The sequence below is a fragment of the Odocoileus virginianus genome, chromosome 15, assembly GCF_023699985.2.
Source record: "Odocoileus virginianus isolate 20LAN1187 ecotype Illinois chromosome 15, Ovbor_1.2, whole genome shotgun sequence".
Lineage (NCBI taxonomy): Eukaryota > Metazoa > Chordata > Mammalia > Artiodactyla > Cervidae > Odocoileus > Odocoileus virginianus.
Genome location: NC_069688.1, coordinates 62680240 through 62706840, shown reverse-complemented (window position 1 = coordinate 62706840; position 26601 = coordinate 62680240). Strand labels below are relative to the sequence as shown.

The window sequence follows — 26601 nt, the reverse complement described above, 5'->3', positions numbered from 1 at the left end:
GGATGTGCTGAGCCTATGGGAGATGCAGGCACTCCTGTCCTGCCAAGTAACGGAATGTAGGTCTGTTCTGCTGTCTTCCAGCTTTCTCAATTCTCCAGGAGGGAAAGGGACAGTCATCTTGAGGTTCAAATGCTTCCCCAAACTCCAGGGGCCACAGGTCAGCTTGGTCCAAGCTCTTCTCACAGAAACTGACGAGGAACTGCAGTTCTGATTTCTCATGCAGAAACTGGCCGGCACATTTCTGCTCAGCAAGCCTGTGGTCAGAATCAAGACACTGGTCTGCAGGGTCGAAAGTGCCCCCTCAGTCTTTTAGATCCCATGGAGCTGGCCCTCTTGCCTAAGTGTGTGCAGCGTGTGTGCAGGGGGAGGGGATAAGCTGAAACCCCTCCCTTGGAGAATGTCTCATTGCCTTGAACACTTTCTCTCCAGATGCACTCCAAATTTCTGCGTTTGGTAGTCCTGATGAAGGGCTAGGTGTGTAGCCAGTTTCACTTCTTGATTAGAAACTCTAGGAGGGATGCCTAGTAGCTGTTCTTTAGGGTCCTTTCTCTCATTGTTCTCATTTTAGGCTTTAGCTGAAATGTTTGAAGTAACAGGAAAAGCCCTGCTTCGTGCCTTGTTACCTATATAAAGCACTCATTTACATCCGACGAAACTGTGTCTCTAGAAGTTAGGTAATTTTTCCTATGGCCTCTAAACTGATTTCATGAAAGTCAAAACCCAATTTGCACCTAGGTTAGTCTGATCCCGAACGGACTGTTCTGTTCACTGCCCTGTTTATCTCCGAATGCAGTCGTTCAACCAGAAGTCATGACCAAAGGGCGTCTACAACTTGAGACACACGTCAGCGGCACCCTTTGGGATTTATTTAGATACTTACCACGTAAAATGGAGCTCTGATGCTGTAGGCATATCAAGGCTTTTCCAACTTAATTGACTCCTGCCTTGGTGCTGGAACTATTAGTAACTATTAGTTATTTTCTCCCAGCAAGTGAAGAAACACTTGATATAGCAAATTTGGTACCCTGTTCACTTGGAGAATTCAGTAAATATGTGTTAAATGAAAGACTGCAGGAATTCAAAGTCGCCTGGTGCAGCTAGTCCTTGCAAACGGTGACTACTGTCAAGTTCTGCCCACTGCTTGCATTGTGTGGGGCTCATTGCGGTTCATCCATCCATCATCACCTCTTACATTCAAGGAAATGTCTTGAGCATTTTTATTAGGTGACTGCATGCAACTAGGAGAAAGACCGGTTGTTCAAAAGCAGCCTGATTGTGTCAGAGTGGAAAATTTAATCAGCAAGAACCAATTCAAAAGAGCCAAGTTGTAGCAATATCTAGAGAATTCTAACTCTAAATGTAAAATCCTTTCCTGCTTCACTATAGCCTCAGCATTCTTTCAGTTGTTAAATTAACAAATGCTGATAAATGGGCACTGCAGAATAGCTTCATTTTTCTCTCAGTGTTCAGAGGGGAAAATTCTAGATGTATCCCTTTGATTTTTGAGGAATTTTAGATAAACTTCTCTTGATCAGATTAATTTACTAAAGATCAATTAATAAAAATGCTGTTGAAAATAGTCTTTTTCTTATAGATAATATTTATTTGTAAAGAGAATCCATTGAAGAGATTTACATGTGAAATTATGAATGATAAACAAAACTATTAAATTCAGCTACAGCTGACATAGAGTCTGATATCTTTATGCCTAGTACACTCGCAACGCACACCAAACACTTGAGAACATTTCTGTGTATGAGGTTCTAGAAAACGTAAAACCATACCGAGAAAAACCATCAGTGAGCAGTTGCCTGAAGCAGTCAGGAAGGAGGACTGATCGCAGAAGGGCACAGAAACTTTTCCAGGAGTTGGAGATGCTTTCTATCTTGACTGTGATGATGGTGACGTGACTATTTCTCACTTTGAAACTTTATCAAATGGCATGCTTATGGGTGAATCTTTTGTATCTGTGTTATATTTCAATAAACCTGGGGAAGCAGGGGAGGAAAAAAAAATATTTAATTGAGTTTCAGCTCTTTCACTTATAAAATCTTTTATTCTGACAAAGTATATTGGGCCATCATGAAAAGTCTACTTTGATTATGTTCTCCATGTAATAATAATAGAATCTCAAGTCTCAAATTATCTTTTTTTTTTTATTTTTTTTATTTTTTTAATTTTTATTAGTTGGAGGCTAATTACTTTACATCATTACAGTAGTTTTTGTTATACATTGATATGAATTAGCCATGGATTTACATATACTCCCCATCCCAGTTCCCCCTCCCACCTCCCTCTCCACCCGATCCCTCTGGGTCTTCCCAGTGCACCAGGCCCGAGCACTTGTCTCATGCACCCAACCTGGGCTGGTGATCTGTTTCACCCTAGATAATATACATGTTTCAATGCTGTTCTCTTGAAACATCCCACCCTCGCCTTCTCCCAGAGTCCACAAGTCTGTTCCATACATCTGAGTCTCTTTTTCTGTTTTGCATATAGGGTTATCGTTACCATCTTTCTAAAGTCCATATATATGTGTTAGTATACTGTAATGGTCTTTATCTTTCTGGCTTACTTCGCTCTGTATAATGGGCTCCAGTTTCATCCATCTCATTAGAACTGATTCAAATGAATTCTTTTTAATGGCTGAGTAATATTCCATGGTGTATATGTACCAAGCTTCCTCATCCATTTGTCTGCTGATGGGCATCTAGGTTGCTTCCATGTCCTGGCTATTATAAACAGTGCTGCGATGAACATTGGGGTGCACGTGTCTCTTTCAGATCTGGTTTCCTTGGTGTGTATGCCCAGAAGTGGGATTGCTGGTCATACGGCAGTTCTATTTCCAGCTTTTTAAGAAATCTCCACACTGTTTCCATAGTGGCTGTACTAATTTGCATTCCCACCAACAGTGTAAGAGGTTCCCTTTCTCTCACACCTCTCCAGCATTTATTGCTTTAGACTTTGGATAAGCGCCATCTCTGAGGTAAATGGTTTACCTCATTGTGGATTTGATTGCAATCTTCTCGATAATGTGAGAGTGACATCTTTCATGTTTTTATGCCAACTGGCCGGTCATTCTCTCCCTTGGAGAATCGACTGGTTGAGTTCGAAGTGCCCATTTTTTGATTGGGTCATCCATTTTGCCTAGGGTGAGCTGTGGAGGGAGGATGCTTGAAACCTTTTGGAGATTATCTCATTGCCTGTTTGCTCTCCAGATTGCCTCAAATTTCTGCTGTATCCAATCTGAGGGCTGTCCATTTTCACTTCTTATTAGATTACTCTTGTCCTAGGATAGCTTTTTAGGTTCTTGTCCTCATTGTTTATTTTGGCTTTATGTCGAAATGTTTGAATGGTCAGAAGAGGACTGCCTTCGTGTTGTTATTATAAAGCTTTTTACATGTCGATGTCCTCTGGGAAAGTTGTATTTTTCTTGGCCTCTACATGATTTCATGAAATCAAAACCCTATTTTGCACTGGTAGTTGATAGAAGATGTTCTAGTTCATGCCTTTTATCTCGTGAGTGTTGACCAGTCATGACCAAGGCCTACACACTTGAGAACAGAGGGTACCTTTGTTTCATTTATACTTCCATAATGCCCCTGATGCGTAAGATAATCAAGGTTTCCAATTTAAATTCTCGCTTTCTAACTATTGTTCAATTATTAGTTTTTTTCTAGCTTTGAGCACATTAAACAAATTTGGTCCCTGTTCACTTGGGAATTAGTAATGGTAGAAGTCAGAAGTAAAGTCCCTGTGCGAGTTCCTCGCAAGGGTTGACTCTTCGTTTCCACGCTTGCTTTGTGGGCTATTGCGGTTTCTTCTATACCTCTACATTCAAGAAATTCTTTGAATTTTTTTAGTTCTGCATGCAAAGAAAACGGTTGTAAGCAGCTGATTTGTAGATTGGAATTTAATCTACAAGAACTTTCAGAAGAGCCAAGTTTGACAAATTATCTAAGAATCAACTCTAAACTGTATAATCCTTTCCTGCTTTCACTATAGTCCTCAGCATTTTTATGTTGTTATTAACGAATCTTATTGGTCCCTAGCAGAATATCTAATATTTTTTCTTCTATGTTCAATGGGAATAAATTTCAATTATTCCTTTTGTTTTTGAGATTTTAGATAAACTTTCTGTGATGTTAATTTATACAGCAACTTACTTAAATCGTTGATTAGTCTTCTAGTAATATTTTTGGTAAAGAGATCCTTGAAGGATTTACATGTGAACATTCTTTGCAAAAACAAACTATTAAATTCACTACACTATACATGGGATTCTGTTATTCTTTTATGCCTGATTACACTGTGACGCACACCAAAACATTGAAAGTATTGTGAGATGGAGTCTCCCAGAAAAGTAAAACCAACCCTACGCAAGGGGAAGAGAGAGGCGCATTGCTCAGTGAGCAGTTGCCTGGCCGGGAAGAACTGACCTGAGACAGAATTCGGAGTTGGGGCTTTCTTTTAAACTGTGTGATGTAGCACGGGACATATTACGCACTTGAAACACATGGCATGCTGCTAATTATCTTAAAGATCGTTCGGTTTAATCTTTGCTGCTTTTGTTTGCTCTCCACTTAGTCAGCTGACATTCATAGCTTCCTTCCGTGTTTCGGGAACTGTGACAGTGTTGGATACATGAGGTTGTATAAGGTACAGTCTTTGCCTCAGGAAAGTGTATCAGGTGACTACTGCTGTGTAACAAATTATCCCTGACATTCAGTGGCTTTAGATGACACACATTTATCATCTCACAGTTTCTGTGAGTCGGAAACCCAAGCACCGCTTACCTGAGGGAGCCTTCTATTTCAAGATGTCTTACAAGGCTGCCGTTGAGATGCCAGCCAGGCCCGGGACCTCTCATCTGAAGGCTCAGCGGGTAAAGGATCTGCTTCTAAGCCCACTAATGTGTTTGTGGGCGAAATTCAGTACCTTGAGTGCCTTTGCACATAGGACCTCAGTTCCTTCCAGGCTGTTGATTAGAAGCTGCTCTCAGTAACTCGGCTAAAGGCCTCATCCAACACAACCCCCTCATTAGAGGGCACGGGCTGAGAAGGCAATGGAGAGACTCGACCAGGGAAATGAAGTCATAATTTTTATAACTGAACACAGGGTGATTAACTGGAAAAAAGCTGTGGGTTCTTCCAGTAGTCATTTAATGATTTTGAAAGTTGCACCATAGCACTGAAGAATTGATGCTTTAAAATTGTGGTGCTTAGAGTCCCTTGGACTACAAGGAGATCCAGCCAGTCCATCCTAAAGGAAATCAACCCTGAATGTTCATTGGAAGGACTGATGCTGAAGCTGAAGCTCCAATATTTTGCCCACCTGATACAAAGAACTGACTCAGAAAAGACCCTGATGCTGGTAAAGATTGAAGGTGGGAGGAGAAGGGGACGACAGAGGATGAGATAGATAGGATCACCAACTCAATGAACATGAATTTGAGCAGACTTTGGGAGACAATGAAGGACAGGGGAGACTGGCATGCTGCAGTCCATGGGGGTGCAAAGTCAGACATGACCTGTTGACTAAACAACAAGAGCATCATCAACAGAGAGTCCTATCTCTTCAGCATTGCCATATAATCTTGGTTGGAAACAGAACACTCCGGAGAAAGGAATCAACCAAGATATAATACCAGGAAGCAGGGCATCACTGGAAAGCATCTTAAAAGCTGCTTACCACGGGAACCCTAATTGATTCAACTAACTACCCAGGCTTAATCCATCAGAAAAGCATCAGCAAGTGCTTTGATTCTTTTTCATATTACAGAGTAGAGAATGTAAGTGGGGGCCTTCTAATCAGACTCTTTATTTAACTTCTGGTTCTACCACTTACTAGCCATATGTCTGGGAATTTATTAAACTCTTTAAGTATCAGTTCCACAGTTCCTGATAAAGGTGCCTTGAAAATTAAACACAGCAATGAATGTAAAGTTTTAGCATGGTACCTGGCAAATAGTAAGCATTCAGTGAATAGTATTATTATTATTATTAATCTGGGTACAAATCTTACTCCTTACCTGAAATCTAGCTCTCTGAAACTTCTTCCTGTTAAACTTAGTTGAAAAGATGAGGCTTACTAATCAAGTCAGATTCACTTTCAAATGTTAGCCCTGCCTTTAAATTACATCAGAAGACAGCATATGTGTTGCCTCCATTTTTTCCTCTCCCTTGTACATTCGAGGTCTCCTTGTTTCTGTAAATGTTCCTTGTATAGCATGATTTCAGCCTGTGAGTCACTCTCTTCTCAACATGTTTGTTAGGTTATATTCCATCTGTAAGTTGTTGTACAAAACTGGAAAAAATTTTCAGGTATATTTTAATCTATGCAATACAAATAATTATTTATGAAAAAAGAGAGGAAGGAAGAATGGAAGAATTATTACTAATGGATGGATAGCCTATAATCATAGAATAATCTTAAGTAATTTGTTTTTGGCTAGTACAATGACATTCACAAAGATTATTCTTGAAAATGATAGTAGTTTACAAATGACATAATGGTGGATATTGATATTATTTACCTCCTTACTAAAATAGAGATTCATGAAAATAGGCATGAAAAGAACTGAAAATGAAGTGCAGCTATGCAATTTGATACCTCATGGTTCTTTTATCTATTTCATTCAACATGAGTCTGATGATTTGTAATATACTCAGGATACACAGCACTCTGTGTATCCCATTTCTGTCATTGCTCAATATTAATACCAGCCTAAAATCAAGCTCTGAGGTTGAACTATAATTTATTTCTTTCTACAAAGAAAGAGATATTTCTTATTTTTTGAATAAAATATGTCATTCAATGCTTATTTTGATTAAAATAAGCATTTATCAGCTTGGTCAGATTTTTTTCTTAGAGTTATAAATATGCAATGTTTATCCATATGCTATGATGAAATCTTAACCCAGTATAAATATGCTATAAATGTTTTTGACCATGGATTTTCATGACTCAATAAAATATTCTTTCTTGATAATTCACAATTTTGTGCAGCGGATATCCACAAAAGCATAAAAGTAGCTTTAAACCTTTTTTTTTTTTAACTAAGTGAACAGTTCTTATAAGTTCACATACAAATAGAAACTACTATTTAAAAAAAGTCAGGCATAACATTTTCTGGTTTGCTTTATAGAAAATATAGTGAAACTAAGTTTATCTTTAGTTTGGTTCATAAATTAAACATGAAATATATTTTTAACAGAAAGATCAATATTGTTTAGTTCTGCTTGCTAAAGTAATACATGATCCTGGCAAAACACTTTGTAGACACTTAAAATATAAAGAAGAAAATAAAAATTCAACATAACCCATAGACAACCACAATCCACATTTAATGCATATTCTTTCAGACATTTATCATCTGCCCATTTTTTATTGAGATAGTGCTTTATTTAATAGTTTTGAAAATGTCTTTGATTTATTTATTTATTTATTTTATTTTTTTTTTTTTTTTCGGATGAAACAGATCACCAGCCCAGGTTGGATGCATGATTTATTTAAACATACGTATGCACATGGAAGAGATTTAAGCTTTATGTGTTCTTTGCTCCTATCTTTGTTGCAATGTTTAAGACATTCTATTTCCACTGCTACTACCACCCCAATACACAATTCCTGCTTTCCCATTTTTAATTAAAAAGTAGAATAAAATATTTTAAAATGTAATTTTCTATGTGTTTTACTAGTGTATTATGCAGTATGGTTGTTTTCAGTAACTTGGAATTTTGAATTGAAAATATTTGAGGGTTTCTGTAATGAGATATTTATGTTTGTTTTCTTTTGTAAAAAGAAGTGCCATTATAATTAGTTTCAAAAATCTTCAGTGTAAAATGTAAATTAAGTAATTTAATATCAGCATTTGCCTTTTCCTTCAAGTTACAATAGGAATTCAAACCAATAGCGTTTATCATTTTTCTATTGAACACATTTAACATATTACAAATATTTACATTGTCACCAATATTTTTTAAAACACCAGCAAAATTTAGCATGAACATGGGATCCTGAGGTAATGGAGAATCTTAGTATGAGGGTAAACTTACATAAATGAGTTCTCTTTTCTTTTTGAGACTGATAGTGAAATAAAGGTCTTGTCTTTGGTTAAAAAAAAATTCTAGAATGAGAAATATGAAGAGTGCAATAGTTAGGAATTAAATATACCTGTGAGGAACTACTTCACTTATATTTTCCAGAGGTATAAATTTAAGTGAACTAATTTTAATTTACAGATTGTTAAAGTGATCTTCCTTTTTAGATAAGCTTGTAATCCCTGACATGATTATATATTAATTTGGAAGTTGATTTTGTAAACAATTTTAAAGGAAATTTATTTTTTAAGGTATTAAATACATTAACTTTATTTAATTCATTGTTTTGTTGCACATCACTTATTTATCAATTAAATATTTATCTCATGGCTTTGATAAGAATTATAGTAAAAGTGTACTAACTGTTCTCGAAAATTCAGCAGGTTGTTAGAAACATGTTGAACTTGTCATATGCATCTAGAGTAGATCCTAGATCAGGATGTTTCTGAAATGAAGTGAGAATATTTGTGGATCATTTTTAATTGAAAATGTTTCCATCTTAAGACTGACGTCTTATTAGGGACTTTTTAAAAGATGCTAATGTGTATTTGAAATAAGGTTTGTCTGACAAAAGCATTTATATGGTTCTTAAAAGTTGACTGACCCTCAGATTTGAATTTACTATTTCATACAGCAATTCTACTTTGCTTTATAAATGTGGAAAGGTAAAAGTAGCATTTTGTCTTTTAACATTTCAGTTCAGTACAGCTCAGTCGCTTAGCCATGTCCGACTCTGCCACCCCATGAATTGCAGCACTCCAGGCCTCCCTGTCCATCACCAACTCCTGGAGTTTACTCAGACTCATGTCCATCAAGTCCACGATGCCATCCAACCATCTCATCCTGTGTCATCCACTTCTCCTCCTGCCTTCAATCTTTCCCAGCATCAGGGTCTTTTCCAATGAGTCAGTTCTTCGCATCAGCGGCCAAAGTACTGGAGTTTCAGCTTCAGCCTCAGTCCTTCCAGTGAACACACAGGACTTATCTCCTTTAGGATGGACTGGTTGGATCTCCTTGCAGTCCAAGGGACTCAAGAGTCTTCTCCAACACCACAGTTCAAAAGCATCATTTCTTCAGTGCTCAGCTTTCTATATAGTCCAGCTCTCACATCCATATAATACTACTGGAAAAACCATAGCTTTGACTAGATTTTAACATTTAGCTGTCTGAAACAGTTTTATTCACTCATTAATTTTAATAAACATTAAAAAAACACATATTTTAAGTTCTAGATATCTAAGCACTTGCAAAGCAGAAGGGAATGACAAGACACATTAAAAAGAAATAATTAATGGAAATGGCTTTGACACAGATATTTTAGTCTTATCTATATTTGAAATGTCTGGTTTCCCTTAATTAACAGAGAGGAGCAACTCATAAATTCATGTGTTTAAAAGCTTGTCAGTAAGCTTTATAAAGTTTTGTGAAATATGGCTTTAGAAAATGTTACTTTGAAAAAAATAGTCACATTACAATTATTGAGATTTTCTTCTAGTTTTGTTTGTAATTAATACACATGGGACCTAATTTCTAATGTGGAAATATCTTTCCATTAAACGATTAACTTACGGAATTCCCTGGTGACCCAGTGGTTAACAATCCACCTGTCAATGCAGGGGACACATGTTTGACCCCTGGTTCAGGAAGATTCTACATGCCGCAGGGCGACTGCGCCAAAATCACTGAGCCCGCAGCCCCTAAGAAACTGTGCTCCACAACAAGGGAAGCCTCAGCTGGAGAGTGGCCCCTGCTCCCCACGCCTCGAGAAGGCTTGGGCACAGAACACAAGACCCAGTGCAGCCAAAAATGAATAATAAGACGTCCTTAAAAAGATAGCTTAGTCCAGCCTTGTTGTAGACAGAATAATGGCCCCTAAAGTGCCCACCTCCTGCTCCCCACCTCCTGAGAAAATGTTACCTTACTTGGCAGAGGGACTTTGCTGGTGAGATGGAGGGTCCTGAGATAGGAGGATATCCTGGATGATCTAGCTGAGACTGGTGTATAGCATCTTTACAAGAGATCAAGGAAAAGACCATCAAGGACTGAAGCTGTGATGAAGAAATGGAGATTGGAGTGACATGCTTTGAAAACAGAGGAAGGGGCTCAGGCCGAGGAACGAGGGCCACCTCTAGGAGCAGGACAAGGCGGGCAAACGAGTTATGGGGAGCCTCCAGAAGGAATCGGCCACCTCATAGTTTAATTTTAGCTCCATAAGTCTCGTTTGGGACTTCTGCGTTGCTGAACTGTAGAGAATAAATGTGTTTGTTTCAGCCACTAAGTTTGTGATCATTTGTTACAGCAGCAGTAGGAAACAAATACAGATTTACACAGTAATAACACTTTCAAAAGGCCTCTGTTTCGGTACTTTAATTAGAATCCTAAGCTCATTCACCGGATGAATCACTGCAGAGATGCTTATCTAGTAAAAATAGAAAGTGATAGCCCCTCAGTCATGTCTGACTCTGTGTGACCCGTGGACTGCAGCCCGCCAGACTCCTCTGTCCACAGGATTCTCCAGGCAAGAACTCTGGAGTGGGTTGCCATGCCCTCCTCCAGGGGATCTTCCTGACCCGGGGATCGAATCCGCGTCTCTGGCATCTTAGGTCTCCTGCATTGGCAGGCAGGTTCTTTACCACTAGCGTCACCTGAGAAGCCCGTGATTGTCCCAGTTTTTGTTTAACTGAATCTCCAGATACCCTTTGAATTTTAGAGAGCACCATGAGAATAAAGCATTTGAATGTGAGTACTTTAGATGCTTCCTCAACTGTTACACATTCAGAAAACAACCTCTCCGGGTAAATAATCTGAGCAGTGCTATTTGGATATCAGTGTCAGACAACCATAAAACTGAACCCTATCCTGCTCTTCCTGTTTTCTGGATGTATTCAGTGTCAGGGAGATGGATAGCCTTTTTTTCCCTGGGTGAGGGAAAAAGCTGTAATAGGTTCTGTGCCATTATTTTTGAAACTCTAGAGTTCATTAAAACTCTCTTTGGCTTTCTTCGCTGCCATCTTTCTCTCTCCTTATGAATTATTCAGGGCAGATTCCAGTTGAGGTAAATAGTTTGATTTGAAGGTTTTTGTATCTGGATTTAGATGCAACAAGAAGTGTTAAATGCTCAGAATTTTAAGTGTACAGAATGGCACAGCCTCAGCTATTGAGATGGAAGGCATTGCTGTTAGCAGTCTAGGGCTGCTACTGCGACTTCAGCTTGGTACTATTTGTCATTCTGAAGTAGGTAGGCATTATGATGTCTGCAGTATAAATCAGACTTTACAGAGTATGTGGTCCCCACGCACTTTGAACATTCTAATCCACCTCTCAGTTAACAGAACCTTTTTTGATTTTTACAAGGTAAAGTTTCCCTTTTTTATTTAACCTTGCCAATGCATTATTAATCTCTATTATTTTTCAGGTATTATATACTGAACAACATTTTTAGCCTGCATGAGTTCTCTTGGATAAAATGGAGGTTATACGTTTTGAGATTTTCTTTCAGAAAATAATGTGAAAGTTAAGAGGACCTAGGAAACATCTCATTTTTATAAAACTCAAGATAAGCGTGGATTTTTCTTTCACAATAGTCATCTCCTCCTTGCATTCTCTGCCTTAATTTTAATTTTGTAAACACTTAGCTCATGGTGTTACATACCTGAAAACATGATGTATGAAACACATGGCTGAAATCTATATTGCTTTAGAACTAATGGTCAGAATTGTTTTGGTGCAGTGTAGTCCATTTAAAAACCAATCCAAGGAAATCTTATTACAGTGCTGTCATTTACTAAAATTCACTTCCCTAATGTCAGTTCCCATTAAAGCAGTCTCATAAAAATTATGTTCGTGAAATTATGCCCAGGTGCTACTGCTTTTAAGCAAAGCATTTTTCTCATGTTCTCTGCTCTAACACGATGTCATTAGCAGCAGGGGTTTCATTTACTAAAGAATAATGAGAACTAACATTTATTAATTACTATATGCTAGAGCATGTGCTAGGTACTTTACATGCCTTATCTAGCTTAATGCATTGGCTTTTCCGATCTTACAGCTAAAAGTAGCTTGCAGAGCAGTAGTCTTGAATCATCCTCTCTAACATCAAAGTCCATGCTCTTAAATACTCTGCCAGTAACTGAAAATTCAAACATGTAGAAGAACACAGATTAATGAACTTGCCAGTAAAATGTAATGCGGAATGGTGAAGACTGTAGCAAACTGATTACAAATTAAATGCATTTATATTTAAACTACACACTGGGTAACCAATCCATATTTGTGGATTGCATTCAGCTTTCCAGTTGAGCTATTTCAAATCCTGAAAGATGATGCTCAATATGCCAGCGAATTTGGAAAACTTATCAGTGGCCATAGGACTAGAAAAGTTCAGTTTTCATCCCAATCCTAAAGAAAGGCAATGCCAAAGAATGTTCAAACTACCACACAATTATACTCATCTCACACACTAGCAAAGTAATGCTCAAAATCTCCAAGCCAGGCTTCAACAGTTTGTGAACCATGAATTTCCAGATATTCAGGCTGGTTTTAGAAAAGGCAGAGGAACCAGAGATCAAATTGCCAACATCCATTGGATCATAGAAAAACCAAGAGAATTCCAGAAAAACATCTTTTTCTGCTTTATGGACTACACAAAAGCCTTTGTTTGTGTGGAGCACAACACACTATGGAAAATTCTGAAAGATATGGGAATACCAGACCACCTCACCTGGCACCTGAGAAACTTGTATGTAGATCAAGAAGCAACAGTTAGAACTGGACATGGAACAACAGACTGGTTCCAAATCAGGAAAGGAGTACACCAAGGCTGTATATTTTCACCCTGCTAATTTTAACTTATATGCAGAGTACATCATGTGAAATGCTGGGCTGGATGAAGCACAAGCTGGAATCAAGATTGCCAGGAGAAATATCAATAACCTCAGATATGCAGATGACACCACCCTTATAGCAGAAAGCAAAGAGAAACTAAAGAACATGTTGATGCAAGTAAAAGAAGAGAGAGAAAATGTTGACTTAAAACTCATCATTCAGAAAACTAAGATCATGGCATCTGGTCCCATCACATCATGTCAAATAGATGGGGAAACAATGGAAATAGCGAGAGACTTTTTATTATTTTTTTTTTTCTACTCCAAAATCACCACAGATGGTGGCTGCAGCATGAAATTGAAAGACCCTTGCTTCTTGGAAGAAAAACTATGACCAACCTAGACAGCATATTAAAAAGCAGAGACATTACTTTGCCAACAAAATTCCATCTAGTCAGAGCTATGATTTTTCCAATTGTCATGTATGGATGTGAGAGTTGGACTATGAAGAAAGCTGAGCACCAAAGAATTGATGCTTTGGACTGTGGTGTTGGAGAAGACTTTTTAAGAATCGCTTGGACTACAAGGAGATCCAACCAGTCCATCCTAAAGAAAATCAGTCCTGAATATTCATTGGAAGGACTGATGTTGAAGCTGAAACTCCAATGCTTTGGCCACCTGATGCGAAGAACTGACTCACTGGAAAAGACCCTGATGCTGGGAAAGATTGAAGGCGGGAAGAGAAGGGGACGACAGGATGAGGTGGTTGAATGGCATCAATGACTCAATGGACATGAGTTTGAGCAAGCTCCGGAAATTGGTGATGGACAGGGAGGCCTGGCGAGCTGCAGTCCATGGGGTTGAAAAGAGTCAGACACGACTGAGTGACTGAACTGATTCAGCTTTCAGCCTCTGTTTTAAGCTCTACACAAAGTCATGCTGCTCTCAAAAGCATCCACTTGTATGCATACTTATTCCTTAATTAATTTTAATCTTATTCACGTTTTCTCAGGGCATGTAAACATTCCTGTGAACAGAGTGTGAACAGTGTGAACAGATCTATGTTGTCCTATTACCCTGTTATGACAAAGCCCTGCCCATTTTCTATGTCCTGGTCTCAGGACATAAGAGGGAGCTTATCTGAGTCTGGGGGAGATACTGAAATCAGAGGAATGTTCAGATTCAAAAGCCAAGGCAAACATTGAGTTCTGAGAAAGGTGCATTTACGGACAGGATTGGAAGAATTTATTTAAGATCCAGCTTATGGCATTAATTGTCTTATGGTCACAAAGAGGGGGATGATGGCAGCTAGTAAAGGCAGCTGAGGCAATACTTCTAAATCAGCTTTCTATGTTTATAGGTGATTGTTCCCAGGTGGCATTAATGGTAAAGAACCTGCCTGCCAAAGCAGGAGACCTCAGAGACACAGGTTCCATCCCTGGGTTGGGAAAATCCACTGGTGGAGGGCACAGTAACCCACTCCATTATTCTTGCCTGGAGAATCCCATGGACAGAGGAGCCTGGCAGGTTGTGGTCTATAGGGTCACAAAGAGTTGAACGTGACTGAAGCAACTTAGCATGCCTGCACTTCCCAGCCATGGTAGAAGGTAGACATAGATCACTTTTGAGGGATGAGGGGTGAACTGTATGTAAATTTTGCACATAAAAATTTTAAGATAGCAAAATACTTAGATTATCTAAGAAAAAGCTATGAAAAATCTCTGCAGGTACCATTAGTTTCATTAGGTGTGGAAATCCATTTAACGGATCTTCATTGCCTAGTTTTCAACGAACAAAAAAGGATAGGAAAACATTTGCTATGTGTTTGATTATTTAAGGAGAAATAATTAGCACAATCTTTCTGGATATATTTAATTAGGCTTTCTCTTCTCAAAAATCTCCAATAACTCTTCATTTTATTTACAGCAGAAATCCTTAATTTCATGAGTTATTTAAACCTTCTGCCCTTTAATTGTCATGTTGCTTAGTGTGTGATTAGTAAGGTTTTTTCACTGGATGTGATAATAAAATACGAAAATTGAAAAACACTGAGACTATGCTTGAGTCCCTATTAGCTCTAAAATTCAACAGGTCAGTGGTCATTTATGACAAAATCCTCATTTCTTGGTAACTATTTCTGCTATAATGCACTGAATGCATTTCCTCTACTGTATTACTTTCTATTTCTAAAAATACATTTCACTGAATCCTTGACTCAGTGCTGGATGTGGGAGCAGCTTACTTACCACTAGGAGGCATCTGAAAATGTATGGGGGATTTTCTGTTTTCTCCACAAGTAAAATAATAGAGGGAACCTATTTAGTAGCCAGAGGTCAGGGATGCTGTTAAACATCTTACAGTAGATTGGAAAAAGTTGTTGTTCAGTCGCTCAGTTGTGTCTAACTCTTTGTGACCCCATGGAATGCAGCACGCCAGGTTTCCTTATCTTCACTGTCTCCTGGATCTTGCTCAAACTCATAGCCATTGAATTGATGATGCCATCCAACCATCTCATCGTCTGTCATCCACTTCTCCTCCTGCCCTTAATCTTTCCCAGCATCAGAGTCTTTTCAAATGAGTCAGCTCTTCCCATCAGGTGACCAAAGTGTTGGAGTTTCAGCTTCAGCCTCAGTCCTTCCAGTGAATATTCAGGACTGATTTCCTTTGGGATGGACTGGTTGGATCTCCTTGCAGTCCAAGGGACTCTCAAGAGTCTTCTCCAACACCACAGTTCAAAAGCATCAATTCTTCAGTGCTTAGCTTTCTTTATAGTCCAACTCTCTCTCACATCCATACATGACTACTGGAAAAGCCACAGGTTTAATTTTGCAGACCTTTTGTCAGCAGAGTGATGTCTCTGCTTTTTAATACTGTCTAAGTTTATCATAGCTTTTCTTCCAAACAGCAAGGGTCTTTTAATTTGTGACTGCAGTTACTGTCTGAAGTGATTTTTGAGCCCAAGAAAATAACTGTAACTGTTTGCATTGTTTCTCCATCTATTTGCCATGAAGTTCTAGGACAGGATACCGTGATGCTGGTTTTTTGAATGTTGAGTTTTAAGCCAGATTTTTCACTCTCCTCTTTCACTTTCATCAAGAGGCTCTTTAGTTCCTCCTCACTTTCTGCCATTAAGGTGGTGTCGTCTGTATATCTGGGATTATTGATATGACTTCTGGCAGTCTTGATCCCTGCTTGTTGTTCAAACAGCCTGTCATTTCACATGATGTTCTCTGCATATAAGTTAGATAAGCAGGGTAACAATATACAGCCTTGACCTACTCCTTTCCCAATTTTGAACCAGTTAGTTGTTCCATGTCTGGTTCTCACTGTTGTATCTGGACCTGCATACAGGTTCCTCAGGAGGCACGTGAGGTGGTCTGGTATTCGCATCTCTTGAAGAATTGTCCACAGTCTGTTGTGATCCACACAGTTCAAAGACTATGAGCACATGGATCACAGCCTTGTGTAACTAGATGACAGGATGAGCCACGCCCTACAGGGCCACGCAAGACAGATAGGTTATGGTAAAGAGTTCAGATAAAATGTGGTCCACTGGAGAAGGGAATGGCAAAACTCTTCAGCATTCTTGCCATGAGAACCCAGTGAACAGTATGAATAGGCAAAGAGATATGACCTTGAAAGATGAGCCCCTCCAGGTTGGTAGATGTCCACTATGCTATTAGGGAAGAGCAGAGAAATAGCTTCAGAAAGAATGAAGAGTGAGTCAGAGTGAAAATGAGGCCCAATTGTAGGCGTTCCTGTTGGTGAAAGGAAAGTCCCATGCTGTGAAGAACAATACTGCATGGGAACCTGGAATGGTAGGTCCATGAATCAAGGGAGATTGAATGTGGCCAGGCAGGGTGGAAAATACTTTCATGAAAAAGATTATTAGAACTTCTTATGAGAAATATCATAATGGGTCTTTTCCTTGAAGTTTGAAAATCACTGAGGTAAAACTAATTCTTTTTCTGATTAGAACTTTCCTTCCTTGCTCTGCTCATGCTTTCTCTGCCTCTGAGCACGTATTTCAGTTACCCTGTCCAAATCCTGCTTGTTTTTTCTTTAAGGCTCAGCTCAGATCTCATCTCTTTGATGAAGTCACTTGTAAACCTCTCACTTTATGCTCAAAGATCTTTCGACTCTTTGATGGCCCTTGTGTAACCTCTCTCTTGAATGCAAATATGAATAATCTCCAAAGGCACAGGCAGGCTGAGAATAATGTCACTCTCTATTCCATTTTTCTTTCTACATCAGGTTTGGCAAAGAACCTTGTAAATGGTCAAGGGAGTTGGCTTTTCTTTTGTTTTATTTATATCAAATTGAAATCTTACAGAGAATTAGATGATAAATAATGAAATAATGCCTCGTTCTCACCCACAAAGGCATCAGCTTGTTAAACACATTACCTAAAATGAAGAACCTGAGAGCTCACCTTACATTGTGCATTTGTATTAATTTCACTTCAGGAATTAAATGAAATCTGTTCTTTAATATCCTTTGCTGTTTGTTGTATCTTGAATCCATGACTTACATTTCAATATGCAGACCACGTAATGGTAATAAAGATTTTTGCTTTCTACAAATAAAGGTAGCTTCCATGACTTCTCTTAAAAAATAAAAAGTATTTACCCAACTACCTACCAGTTGACTGAAACAAGATCAAGTACATTGGCCCAATGGTGAATAAAGGAGTTAATACTATCCTTCAGCTTGATGATTTTGACTTTAAGAAGCAAGAAGTGCTGACGCCTGCTGGATGTTGGTGGTGAAATTACCTACTCCTAACCTCATTTCCAAGACTTTCATGTGGAAACTATGTAATCCTTCGGCATTTCAAAAAGATTAACATGCCCTTTGAATTGTAGTATGAAAGATGACTTTGACATTAAAGTCTTAAGAAGAGAATAGAAGTTTTTCTTTGAATATACTAATCTATTTTGAAGAGGTGGTAAGAATACACAGAAGAACTACACAAAAAGATCTTAATGCCCCAGAGAACCCAGATAACCAGATACCACTCCATTTCCCTTTCTGTGAAATGGGAGTAATAATAGCACAAATATCATCGGTTTTGTTTGAGGGTGAAATCACACCTAAAAGAATGACACACAAAAGAATGAGTTACAAATGATATGTACTTCTACTTGCTTGTAGGATCATTTAATGGTATTTTTTCAGACACGGGCATCAGGTTGTTTTTAGAACTTGATTTCTGTGGTGTATTTATATGTCTTGGTGTACACTTTCACTGAGTGGTAAATCCTTTAGTGGCTTCTGTTCCTGTTAGTGGGCATAACTGATGGTGGAATATGTGCCCCTACACAGGTTCCTGGCTTCTGCATGATAGTCAATGATTTCAGGGTTGAATATCAGTAAAAAAGCCAAGAAGAGAATCTTATATTTTTTTAAAATTTATATTATGGTAAATTTCAAGCATACAAAATCAGAGGCCATGATTGAAGGGAACATATATAGCCCACCTAGGTTCAACAATGATCAACAGTGGCAAAGAGTGTTGGAGCAAATAATTTGCAGACATAATGAAAATATCTTGACTCAAGACTGAACAGGTTTAGTTTCTAGATTTTTTTCTACACCTGTTTTTGTAATAAATTTTGCTGTATCTCTGTCCCAAAGAACTATTTCTGCTGGTGGTGTGGACAAGCAGGAGAAAACTAACTGAATTAACTTTTACTGGAAAATGAAATTTTAAATTATAAATGTTTGAAACTGTTTCACTTTGAGAAGCTGATTCTATTAATAAATCATGTTGATAGATCTTTCATCAGCGTAACAACAATGATAATGTTAGCTATAAATATTGATCAAGGACTCAGAACTAGACACAACATCACCTCAATTCTCATGGCAACTTATTAAAGAGCACAATAATTTTTGTTATATAGATGAAAAATTGAGGCTTTTTCTGATTATAAGTTGCCCAAGAGAAGTGACAAGACTAGAACATCAATAGAGTGCTGTCTCCAGAGATTACCCCTCAGCACTATTTGTTGTTCTTCAGCCTCTAAGTCATGTCTGTCTCTCTGCATCCCCGTGGACTTAAGCACATAGGGCTCCTCCGCCCATCACTGTCTCCCAGAGTTTGCTCAAATTCATGTCCATTGAGTCAGTGATGCTATCTAGCCGTCTCATCTTCTGCTGTCCCCTGCCCTTAGTGCCATCAAGCTTTCCCAGCATCAGGGTCTGTTCCAATGACTCAGCTCTTCACAATAGGTGGCCAGAGTACTGGAGCTTCAGCTTCAGCATCAGTTCTTCCAGTGAATATTCAAGGTTGATGGACTGGTTGGATCTCCTTACAGTCCAAGGGACTCTCAAGAGTCTTCGCCAGCACCACAGTTCAAAAGTGTCTATTCTTCAGTGCTCAGCCTTCTCTGTGGTCCAACTCTCACATCTGTACACGACTACTGGTAAAACGATAGCTTTAACTATATGGACATTTGTTGGCAAAGTGATGTCTCATTTTTTAATACTGTGTCTAGGTTTTTCATAGCTTTTCTTCCAAGGAACAGGCATCTTTTAATTCCATATCTGCAGTCACCATCTGCAGTGATTTTGGAGCCCAAAATAAAATGTGTCACTGCTTCCACTATTTCACTTTCAATTTGCCATGAAGTGATGATAGTTTTTTGAATGTTGAGTTTCAGGCCAACTTTGTCACTCTCTTCTTTCACCATCATCAAGAGGCTCTTTCGTTTCTCTTTACTTTCTGTCTTTAGTGGTGTCATCTGCATATTTGAGGTTGTTGATATTTATCCTGGCAATATTGATTCCACCTTATGATTCATCCAGTCCAGCATTTCACATGATGCACTCTGCATAGAAATTAAATAAGCAGGATAACAATAGATAGTCTCATCATATTCCTTTCCCAATTTTGAACCAGTCTGTTGTTCCATGTCTAATTCTAATTGTTGCTTCTTGACTCTCATACAGGCTTTTCAGGAGGCAGGTAAGGTGGTCTCACATGCCCACCTCTTTAAGAATTTTCCACAGTTTGTTGTGATCCACACTGTCGAAGGCTTTAGAGTAGTCAATGAAGCAGAAGTTTTTTCTGAAATTCCCTTGCTTTCTCCATAATCCAGTCAATGTTGTCGATTTGATTTCTAGTTCCTCTGGCTTTTCTAAAGCCAGCTTGTACATCTGGAAGTTCTTGGTTAGCCTAATATCTAGGAATAGAAAGGATATGAAATATTCTCCTATTTAAAGATAAAGTTTTTTTATGTATTTGCCATTTTAATTATACCTGCAATGATATAGCATTAATATACATACACATCTGCATGCATGCTCAGTCCCGTCCGTCATATCTGACTCTGTGGCCCCATGGACCACAGCCTCCCAGCCTCCTCTGTCCATGAGAGTTCCCTGGCAAGAATACCGGAGTGGGTTGCCACGCTCTGCTCCAGGGGATCTTCCTGACACAGGGGCTGAAACAGCATCTCCTGCATTGCAGGCAGATTCTTACTGCTGAGCCACTTGGGAAGCCCACGTTATCTACATAGGCCAAGTCCTTTGCTGCACTGATAGATCTAAATATATGCAATGGTGCAAAGTGATGGAAAGTTCCTTCTTGTTCATTCTGATGGCACCGGGTCAGTTAACAGTATCTACGCAGCTCTACCGCGTTTAGTTATTTAGGAGCCCAAGCAGGTTGAGGATTCTGCATCTACCACCTGGCTTTTTGAAAGGAAAGAATTTGCAATAGGTTTGTGATGCATGATGTGCCTCACTTGGGGATCCCCAAAAGGAGGAAAGGTGAGCAGGCACATCTTTCTGTAAGCAGGCTGATGATGACAGGCCTCCTGTACACACACTGGGGAGATTCACCATCTGGAGAGGCTTTGTGTTTGTTTGTTTTCTGGTCCATCTATTGGAACATTCCTGGTTAGACTAAAATCATGTGCAAATTTGTGCCACATAAATCCCTGGAAATTGTCATATAAAGGACATAAAAATGAAGTATCAAATGGGGATGCTTCATGAAGAAAACCTCTGTTGTATTAGGGATGATTGTATTTATCTCTTAGACATTCATGTTCAATCTGGGCAAGAATGAATCCTAAAGTGGTCCTAAACTTTCCTCCTCTTTGCCTTGCCTTCTGGTATCATGGAAATAAACAATAGAGTTTGACATTGGATAAGATCTGTGGGGTTTTGTGTGTGTGTGTGTGTGTGTGTGTGTGAGTCTGAGTTGGTAGTCCAGGGCTCACAGTGTTGGCCTGATAAGTATAGGAAAGGTTCTCCATTGCTTCTAGTTTAATGGGCAGAAAGCCCACAGGAGCACTCAAGATGAAACTGTATGGGACTGACCTGGAGAGATCGCACAATACTTCCTCTTGCCTTTCATGTCTGGAACTCAGCAGTATGGTGCCACATTGTCAGTGCAGGAGAACCTGGGAAATACAATCCAGCTGAATGCCCAGAATGAAGAGGAGACTGTGGACTTAGTGATGACTCCCAGTGTGTTAAAACTCATTCTAGAGAAGTGACTAAACTATTTGGTACATTTTTATTCATAAGAGTAATTAAAATGTAGCTCATACTGACCAGTTGCATACTCTCTACTAGGCTAATCAGCTCATTTACTCGTCACAATAGCTCTCTGAGTTAGAAACCAATACTGTTACTTTTTACATGTGGATTCTGAATCATTTGTTGTTCTTGTTTAGTTGCTAAGTCATGTCCACCTCTTTTCAACCCTATAAACTGCAGCACACCAGGCTTCCCTGTCCTTCACTATCTCCCTGAGTTTGCTAAAACTCATGTCCGTTGAGTCAGTGATGCCATCCAACCATCTCATCCTCTGTCGTCCCCTTCTCCTCCTGTCCAACTCTGTGCGACCCCATGGACAGCAGCCCACCAGGCTCCTCTGTCCACAAGATTCTCCAGGCAAGAGTACTGGAGTGGGTTGCCATTTCCTTCTCCAAACATGTTGTATTAGGGACATGCTTTTTCCTAAAAATATAGTGTTTACCTGAAACTTAAATTTAGCTGGATGCCTTATATTGTTCTTTGCTAATTAATTCTAGCAACTCTACATTGTATGTAGGATTAAAATTTAAAAGAAAAAGAGAAAGTATTGATCTTGCATTATGCTTTTCTATTAATGCTTAGAAAAACATTACCCTTGAATGCATAGCAATGTGGTGTAATTAACCATAGACATCCTCACTTGGGACAAGTAGTGGGATAAATCTGTCTTGATTATATTACAGGGGGAAAATGCTTGACTTCCCTGAAGGAGATGACCAGGGTTGGAAGCCATGCCCACCCCTTACTAGATCACACATAATGTTGCATAAACTAACTTTAATATAAAATATTTTAGCATTTGAACAACATTCAATATATATTTTTATATCTTATTGAGCTCCCTTTACCTATCTGTGATATGTTATTTTGTTCATTATATATTAAAAATAGTTAAATACTATACTAGGTACTCTAAGATATATAGGTTAAAATTATCACTATTTCTGATTATTTTTAATGTGAATAGTTTATTAGCCAAACTGGACACCATTGAGAAGTAAAGGGATATCTTTAGTAATTATCCCAGAAAACGTGTGAAAATGAGACAGTGATGAGGAACTGGGGCAAAAGTCATTACTTCGGGCCACACTGTTTTAGGATTCCAGATTATGATCAATCCAATCTTAGAGGAGAAACGCTTTCACAGACATCATTTAACATAATCTTATGTTATAGATTGAGAAATCTGAGGGTCAGTGAGAATAAACAATATTTTCTATAGATTAACAAATCTCATTCAAGTTGATGACATTTTTAAATAAGGAGTGATTAATATGACAATTTCCCTATCATTCACTGCACATCTGTAAATAGGACCTAAGGACATTACCCTCTAAAACAATGTTAACTTCAGCTAAGACTCTAAAGGCTAGAATTAAATCTTGCACATTCGTGACAGATATCTGTATTCATTCCTTTAGAACACATATTCATTTCTTCTAAACCTACTAAGAATAATGTATGTTTTACGTGAAGTTTATTATATATGTATATATTTTCATCCTATAGTCCAAACTATTATTTTTATATCCTTATGATTCTATGTTGTAGAACAAATGGCCTGTCTCTCCTTGACAGACACATAGCTGAACCAAGAAATGGCCAACCCACAGAATCTCCATTAATATGGCCTTCAGTAAACACAAGAGCAGAACACATCTTTGGTGTTTTTAGAAATAACTAAATATTATTTCACTTGAAATTACTACGTTATTCTTTGTCTTTCATATGCCAGACAGCAAAAAATACTCTGAAAATTCACCTCCAATTAGCATATATTTAAGCTTTCTCTTTTTTCTACAATATTAAGTAATGTTAAGAATCTATACTCTACAACCAGCCTACCTGGGTTCCTTTCCTGATGCCAGTCACCCTAACTTTTGAAATATGGGCAAGTTTCTTAATCACTCGGTGTCCTCATCTGTCAAATGGGATTTATAATGACTGCATAATCTTATTTGAATACGTAAATAATATAGTTTACAATAACAATAAAAGACTGTTCTGTCGCATATTAAGCACACAGTACATAAATTCTTGTCATTGTATTATGTCTCTTCAACAAAATAGATCCCTTATCTCATTGCTCTGTTATTTTTGGTTTCTTTTTTTCAAGTATGAACTTGTAAATGATACCCAGTTAAAACAAAAAGATATTACTATTTATAATATCCAGCTTTTAATTAATTGCTAAGGCCAAACTCCAAAAGAGAATGAGTCTGTTAACCTACCACAGTGATGCTATGTTAACTTTTTGAGCATTTTATGAAGTGAAGTGAAGTGAAGTCATTCAATCATGTCCTACTCTTTGTGACCCCATTGACTGTAGCCTACCAGGCTCCTCAGTCCATGGAATTTTCCAGGCAAGAGTACTGGAGTGGGTTGCCATTGCCTTCTCCAGAGGACCTTCCAGACCCAGGGATCGAACCCGGTTTCCTACATTGTAGGCAGATGCTTTACCGTCTGAGCCACCGGGGCAGTCCCGAGCATTTTACAGATTAAATTAAAAAAATGATTTAATAAGAGCCATTTTATAAGTTTGATTAAAATGTGTTTATTTTATCATTGTCATCTTAATGCTTAAAGAAAATATTACTCAAGTATTTAAGTTAGAATTTTAGAGTGTATATTAAACCAGAGAAAGAAAATGCAATTATTTTCTGCTTGAATTCCAAGCTTATGATACATACAGAACTAGAAAGGAAATAAACTCTAGGATGAATCTCATTTCAGTAAGTTATGGCTGTTTTTCTGAAAGTAAGATTTTTTTTCAAAAGCACTCAGTGTTAATAAATACTCTTATTCTAGATTTAGAAACTAAGATAACATTTTTTTTCCCCAGAAATTGCATTGAAAAGGAAATAAATGCCATATGGATGGGAATTTGGCAATAACCAGGACAGTGTTTTGTTTTTTGTTTTTTTGTTTTCTTTCCCCCAAAATGTATGCTGTTTTCAGAATGAGCAAGTCAAACATTTTATGCTTGACTTTTTCACATCCTCGCATAGCTGAGGACCCTTAGTCCAACATCTGTGCTTTCCGCTGCTCTGCCTGAATCGCGGAACGAAATTAGGGAAAAAAAGAGCTTGCTGTCGGCGTCCACTACCTATGACACTTCAGATTAACTCTCAGCTGGCATTTCTCTCTCTCTTTTAATTTTCAACAAGTTAATTTTGTTATCCTTTCAGTGGCTTTTCCAATATTTGTCCTCATCAGTTTCACCACATTCTTTCTATTCCTTCTCCCTCAACCGTGTGATCTCAAGTTCCTTAATTTAAACGGAGATGGCTGAAAGTTTTTCCTGGCTTTGCTCTTTAGAACAAGCAGCTTCGTTTGACATTTTTCTACCACTGTCTGTCTGCAAGTTACTTTGGCAAGCAGAGTCCTCACCATGATGAGGATTAAATGAGGTGATTCATGTAAAACGCTTAGTGCCATGCCGGACACATAATAATGATAACTATTATTTCCTTTTTCCATATTAAATAGTGGGGAAAGGTTCAACCATGGATTATTTGTTTAAAACCTGTGTGGTTTTTTTTTCCTTCAGTAAAAATACTTACCTTTCTAAACAAAATATGTTTCCAGCTGGTGGAAATTGCCATATGCTTTCTAATATCCAAAAATAACTGCATAAAATAGTGGTTAGGAGCAAGGGGGCAGGAGCCAGACTCCCTAGACTCAAATATCCCCTTTATCACAGGATGAATATCCAGACACTTGAATTTGCCTGTTTCCTCACCAATCAAGATGGGCTATAAGAGAGTCTACATCCAGTGCAGTGAAGAGGAGGGGGAATGTTAGTCCACGTGAAGTGCTTTTAAGAAGCTGCATGTGCTGAACACTCAACAATTAGCTGTGACTGTTTTCACAGTATTCAGCATTCATTATTTCAGCAAATATGTTGAAACTTTAATCATTATGACTTTAGAATAGAAAACAATTTAAAATATATTCCTTCCAAAGAGGAACAAAAATTAACTAAATAAATGCAGAAAGGCAAACAAAACTACAAACTCTATTAAGAGCTAGGGAGAAAAGCATCCAGTGGATTGAGGGGGTCTGATTGACTGTGGATCGAGTGTGAGACCCTAAGGTGAGTAGGTGCTCACTTGAATTTTATTTCATTTTATTTTGTTTTGTTGAAGGCAGTGTTTGGTTTTCTGAATACAATAGAAGCCAAAGCATCATCTGTGTTGTTCACCTGATGTTCACTAAGATTCTTCTCATAGGGATCCAAGATTGTCCCTTATTAAGAAAAGCAGGGTGCTTTCAGTCTAGAGAGATTTTACTGTGATTTTCATTTATATCACAAGTGAATTGCAGATCCCAAAGGCTTTTACATTGTAAGGTGATATTAGTAGTTGGGATATTAAGGTCCCGGTTTTACTTCTTTAATAGCCTCCTAATAATAGGCTTTTTTTCCAGCCTTTATATTAATGATAAAAGTAATCTGCAATCTCTCTGAAATAACTTTTATGCTAAAAGCAATTAAACAGATATCTTCTTGGCTCCTTAGAGAGAAAATAGGTTTAGACACGCAGGAAAAGCTTTGTCATTAAGGGCGCAGGTAACTGCAATTCTCTAACAGTTAATAGCACAAGGCATTGGGCTCAGGTGGCAGCATACAGTGTAAGGCAAAAACATTTTGCTCCAGAATCCCAAGGTGCGTTCATAACTGGTGAACTTACCTAGAGCTTGTGAAAGCAAAGCCCAGCAGACTTTGGAGGATGGACCGCATGTTCACTAAAAGGAAAGCAGACAGAGAAATCAACAAGGAGGAATGAAACAGAGAAAGCAGCAGGGTTAATAAAGGTCTTGCTAAAGAGATTTTTACTATGATTCCTTCCTCACTGCTGCTTTGTCAGTGCAGTACTAGTCATATGTATTATTAGTTACATAAATAATAATGTGTAAAGTACTGAAATTTCTCTATTCAAAATCCATTGTCAAAAGTAGAAGTCTCCAACGAAACTGTCATGTTAAGACCACTAACATGGATAAGGAAGCTGTGGTACATATACACCATGGAATATTACTCAGCCATTAAAAAGAATTCATTTGAATCAGTTCTAATGAGATGGATGAAACTGGAGCCCATTATACAGAGTGAAGTAAGCCAG

At 38.2% G+C, this 26601-nt stretch overlaps 1 protein-coding gene and 1 long non-coding RNA gene across 8 annotated transcripts in view; one reads left to right on the top strand and one right to left on the bottom strand.

Annotated features, from left to right (window-relative positions):
- RALYL (RALY RNA binding protein like) overlaps positions 1-26601 on the top strand; it is a 782895-nt gene that overhangs the window by 212426 nt on the left and 543868 nt on the right. The window lies entirely within an intron of this gene.
- LOC110127939 (uncharacterized) overlaps positions 1638-26601 on the bottom strand; it is a 37145-nt gene continuing 12181 nt past the window's right edge. Inside the window, exons 2-4 of the long non-coding RNA XR_011491375.1 lie at positions 26170-26224; positions 21257-21339; positions 1638-1988 (exon numbers count right to left, since the gene is read on the bottom strand). This is a non-coding gene — a long non-coding RNA (uncharacterized lncRNA). The remainder of the gene's footprint in view (positions 1989-21256; positions 21340-26169; positions 26225-26601) is intronic.